The following is a 6208-nucleotide window of genomic DNA, read 5'->3' as shown; positions in this document are numbered from 1 at the left end:
AGAATTACGTTTACAATCATTAAAAGATTAATCATATCCACCACACCTCAGTGAACAGCTTTTCACTCTGTTCATCAAATGTGAAAAAGCTATTACATTTTACTTTTTGAGACACAGACACTAAAAATGATAGGGAAACACATCGACTATTTCCCCAAGAAAATCATTTTCTATTGCACAATATTGCTGATTTGTCAAGACTTTGCATGTTTCCAGCATGTATTGCAGCATAAATAAAGTACATGGTTTTTGTTTCTGGGTTATTATTTAGCAGTTTCCATATTTTCACTAAATGATTGTTGATTGGCATCGAGCATTTGTGTATACATTTTTCGTTCTATGTGTGTCTATATAAAATTATTGTGTTACACTTTATTTTAAGGTGACGTAGTTACATGTACTTACTATAGAGTGAGGGTTAGGTTTAGGGGTTAGTTACTTATGCATAATTTACTGTTATTACTATAGTAAGTACATGTAGTAACATGTAACTACATCAACTTAAAAATATTTAGCGGCAATGATTACAGAGTGTACTTTACATTATGAGCCAAATAAAACATATATGCAAGATTAAAATGATGCTGAATTAATATTTCTTGTGCTAACCGATCATTTTTTTTAACAATTGTGGCGGATGAGAATTGTAGCATTTACATTTTTTTGTGATCAGATAAATTAAAATTGGCTAAAGAATGTAGTGTTACTGGGAATAATTAAAAAAAAGATTATCAAAAAACCTCAATGCATCCCGTTGCCTGGATTTTTCTTCTCAACTTCTCAATTATTTTTTACAGAGAAATCAAAGAAAGCATCACAAACGGCGGGTCTATGACCCTCACAGTGATGTGACATGCACTGACGTCTCCGGCCAGTCCTGAAGAAGTGTCTTCTTGCCATTAATGGGACAATAATGACAAAAAAAGCACTTAATCAGGGTTATTCAGTGCTCTTGATGAGGTCATTAAAATGTGTCTTTTAAAGCCAAGCTGTTAACAATCACCAATCAACAATCAGCCGGTTAACACGTGATAACAAGACTTGTGGATTCGCACCTGTGAAAGAAGACGATAAACAAATGAAAATGACATGGGCAAGTGAAGAAAAAGACTAAACATTTGTCTGCGGGCCAAAACAAATTGACCAAAACTGGGAGGACGTGTTCTAGGTTTAGATTAAACATGGTGTTATTCAAATACACGATGAAAGCTGCGTTTGTACTAGCTGGAGAAAAAAATACTACGAATTGTGTTTAAACTGATTAATGTTTAAATGTTGGAAATAAATAAATTCAATGCGTTTCAGCAGAAGAGTCTCAAGTCTTAATGTAAAATCTGTCTGTCAGAAAAGTTCTTGTTTATGAGACGAACATGATTATAGCATTAGTACGATTTTTTCCTTCAGATAATTAAATCTTGACTGTTAGAGAAAAACTTTAACATTAACATAATGAAAATAATCAGTTAAAATGTTGAGAAAATTGTGAAATCTATGCAGAAAATAAATTTAAAATGTGTCTGTATAATATATAAAATACACATTTTAAGCAAAGGCCAGAGGAATATAGAAAAAAAAAATGTTACACAGAAATTAGGCAAGTCACCACAACACTCAAGTAGGAATTTGTGTCCACCTGAAATGTTGTTAATTCTCTTAGAGAGACAGACAGAGAGCTCCAATTATCCACCCCCTCTCCCTGCTAACAGTCCCAACACAGATAACTAATTAGCTACATTACAGTCATTTCCATTTTAATGCTTTGTTTGCTGCCATTGTTTACGGAAACAATGGGGAGAATTGCAAATGGGAGAGGACTGGTGAGACTCGGCTAATGAAACTGGCCATACACTGCCCTACCCTCAGGACAAAGAGAGAGACAGAGGGGTCGGACTTAGAAACTGGGCCATTGATAGTCATTTAATTGACAGATATGACTGTTAATGAACTGGGACTCAGAAGCGAGGACATACTGGTCATGTTTTCAGAATAAAACTGCTCGATGCATGAATTAAGTTTGAAAATGTCATTTCCTTCCTAAACTCAAATTCAAATAAAATTACACCTCTAGTATTTTTTTCTCTTCACCTTTCAATAGTCTTTAAAATGTTATTTCAGTATTAACAAGATGTTTACATCTATTCATTTTGCAGATACTTATATCTAAAGCGACTAACAAATGAGGAACATCCACAATCTGTCAGAGCAAAATAGCATAAAAATAAATGTAATGTAAATGTAAATAAGATGTTTAAACTGTAGATGACACCTGGCTGGAACATGATATGCTGCATATGTCACACATCTCAGGAAACCTGTCAGGTACATGTCTGGGTCATATTTCACGATGTTCAAGATTTTTTTTGTTTTGTTGCAAAACTTTTTTTGCAATGTGACATTCTTTCTATCACAATTAAGCACATTTAATTTTCCAAATTTTGAACTGCAAATAAAAAAAAATGTTCTGAAATGTGTTTAAACATCATGGTATTTGTTGTAATGTGTTATAGTCTTTAATAAAATAAGTGATACCTTAATCAGGGTCTGTATATTAATTTAATAAATAAATTATTACGGACGGACTGACGGAAAGACAGACAAATAGAAAGACAGACACAGATAGACATAGATAGATAGATAGATAGATAGATAGATAGATAGATAGATAGATAGATAGACATAGATAGATAGACATAGATAGATAGATAGATAGATAGATAGATAGATAGATAGATAGATAGATAGATAGATAGATAGACAGATAGATAGATAGACATAGATAGATAGATAGATAGATAGATAGATAGATAGATAGATAGACAGATAGATGATAGATAGATGATAGATAGATAGATAGATAGATAGATAAATAGAAAGATAGACAGACACAGATGGATAGATAGATAGACAGACACAGATAGATAGATAGATAGATAGATAGATAGATAGATAGATAGATAGATAGATAAATAGAAAGATAGACAGACACAGATGGATAGATAGATAGACAGACACAGATAGATAGATAGATAGATAGATAGATAGATAGATAGATAGATATATAGACATAGATAGATAGATAGACATAGATAGATAGATAGATAGATAGATAGATAGATAGATAGATAGATATATAGACATAGATAGATAGATAGACATAGATAGATAGATAGATAGATAGATAGATAGATAGATAGATAGATAGATAGATAGATAGATAGATAGATAAACAGATAAATAGAAAGATAGACAGACACAGATGGATAGATAGATAGATAGACAGACACAGATAGATAGATAGATAGATAGATAGATAGATAGATAGATAGACATAGATAGATAGATAGATAGATAGATAGACATAGACAGATAGATGGATAGATAGATAGACAGACACAGATAGATAGATAGATAGATAGACAGACACAGATAGATAGATAGATAGATAGATAGATAGATAGATAGATAGATAGATAGATGATAGATAGACATACAGACACAGATAGATAGATCGATAGATATATATATAGACAGATAGATAGATGATAGATAGAAAGATAGACAGACACAGATGGATAGATAGACAGACAGACACAGATAGATAGATAGATAGATAGATAGATAGATAGACAGACACAGATGGATAGATAGACAGACAGACACAGATGGATAGATAGATAGACAGACACAGATAGATAGATAGATAGATAGATATATAGACATAGATAGATAGACAGACACAGATAGATAGATAGATAGATAGATATATAGACATAGATAGATAGATAGACATAGATAGATAGATAGATAGATAGATAAACAGATAAATAGAAAGATAGACAGACACAGATGGATAGATAGATAGATAGACAGACACAGATAGATAGATAGATAGATAGATAGATAGATAGATAGATAGATAGATAGATAGATAGACATAGATAGATAGATAGATAGATAGACATAGACAGATAGATGGATAGATAGATAGACAGACACAGATAGATAGATAGATAGATAGATAGACAGACACAGATAGATAGATAGATAGATAGATAGATAGATAGATAGATAGACGATAGATAGACATACAGACACAGATAGATAGATCGATAGATAGATATATAGACAGATAGATAGATGATAGATAGAAAGATAGACAGACACAGATGGATAGATAGACAGACAGACACAGATAGATAGATAGATAGATAGATAGATAGATAGATAGATAGACAGACACAGATGGATAGATAGATAGACAGACAGACACAGATAGACACAGATAGATAGATAGATAGATAGATAAGTTCATTAGAGAAGTTTACTGGCCAGAGAATGATGTTGTTCTCTGTGTTGTGACAGTGTGAGAGCAGCTGAGGATTTCTTCTCTGGTTGAAGTCATGAGGTTTTCGGTGTGAGGTAGAAGTCAGAAATCAGGTATGTGTGGAATGCTGGCGACGGCACTAATCTCTAATCCCCCTCTGAGTGCAGACACTGGAGGACCTGGGGTCACTTACCCTGAGAGAGAGAGAGAGATGACGGATGAGAGAGTGCAAAATGAACAGAACTTGCCTTGGCTTACTTGCTTCCTGTACTCGTCGCTTCTGCTGACCAATCGGCTTTGAGTTCACCTTTGTTTGGAATGGAATGCTATATAGTTTACCAGGCCAACTACACTCACTTTTCCTTATTGCCAAAATGCACATCATTAAAACATTAATAAAAACAAGGCTGTGCAGAATAGACATATGATGTTTAATGGGATTTAATACTCAAAAATAAAACTTTCATTTGCATTTTAAATATGGCATCTATTCTGACTAGGCCTGTTGCATCCTTAAGGAATAAAGCTGAGAAAAATAGGTGAGGTAACCCAGTCTACCACAGCGACAGTCAGCGGGGGATTTTAACCGCCAACACACTAACAAGAGCCCTTTAATTTCTTGGTAAGTGTTGTAAGATTTGGCATTGAGTTTTGACATGGCTTGTGGTCCCCTAAAGACTTTGAGGATTACGAGGGCCACCCAAGAGGAGCGAGGGCCGAGAGAGGAGCGGAATACATGAATTCGCAAAAACCTAGCTGAAAAATGTAAGGTTTCCAAGAATTTGCCTCCTAATGAGAGGTCAAGGGTCAACTGAAACATGCAGCATATGACTGGGAGAGATTTGCTCAATTAGTCTCTATATTTTTCAGCCCGTTCCACAGCCTTAAACCATTGCCCAACACACACACACACACACACACACACACACACACACACACACACACACACACACACACACACACACACACACACACACACAAATGTTGCTTTATAATATGTATAGGGCTAAATAGCATACATTTTAAAATGAATCAACTAATCTATGCGAATGCACATCAGTCTGACAATTATATGAATGACAGTTTTGGTGCACAAGAGTGAAATGGCATCATTAGCATTAGCTGACTGCTTCTGCCCCCTATTGGTCCCAAAATATATAATATTGGACATTTAAAGAACAAGCACACTTTTCCAGTAAAACATGCCACACTTTTTCCTGTTACACTCAAAGAAAAGCTCAGAAAGAATTTATGTTGTGATTTTTCACACACTGTAAAAAGTGGTAACCTGCAATTGTTATTGTTCTTTCAGTGTAGCTTTTAAAAGATAAGATAAAGATAAAACAATAGAAATACAGTTGAAAATGCATGCAAATAGAATTTGGACACTTTCTAGTTGACACATGTCCAAAGTTTAGTTTATGTCCATAGATTCCACTGCTAGGACTACAAAATTTTGGGGGACCCAACCTCATAATGGACCACTTGTGGCTAGGATAGGGAAAAGTATTTTAATGTTGAAAATAAAAACACAAAGCTGCCTTTCCAAGAATTAGTACACATACTTAAAGTAAGCAATGTTTATTATTAAATGTATGAGTATTAATTGTAACCTCTAGAATAAAAAAAAAAAATGTCCGTCTCGTGGCACATGTGAAGTGTATGCTTACATGCCGATCAAGCTCATCATCGAAGTGTCTATGGTTCAGTGGGCTGATGGCCTTTATTCCCACCAATCAAATTACATCCATAAATCCATTCCTGTTATTGAGGCCGCCACTGCTCAAAATCCACTTTCCTCTCATCTCCGTCCCTCTCTGATGAATATAAACAGCTTAGACGGCGAGTGTTGGCTGCGGTTCTAGTGTTTAGTGCTCTGCAGAA

The sequence above is a fragment of the Rutilus rutilus genome, assembly GCF_951802725.1.
Source record: "Rutilus rutilus genome assembly, chromosome: 2".
NCBI classification, from domain to species: domain Eukaryota; kingdom Metazoa; phylum Chordata; class Actinopteri; order Cypriniformes; family Leuciscidae; genus Rutilus; species Rutilus rutilus.
Note: the sequence above shows the minus strand (reverse complement) of the source record.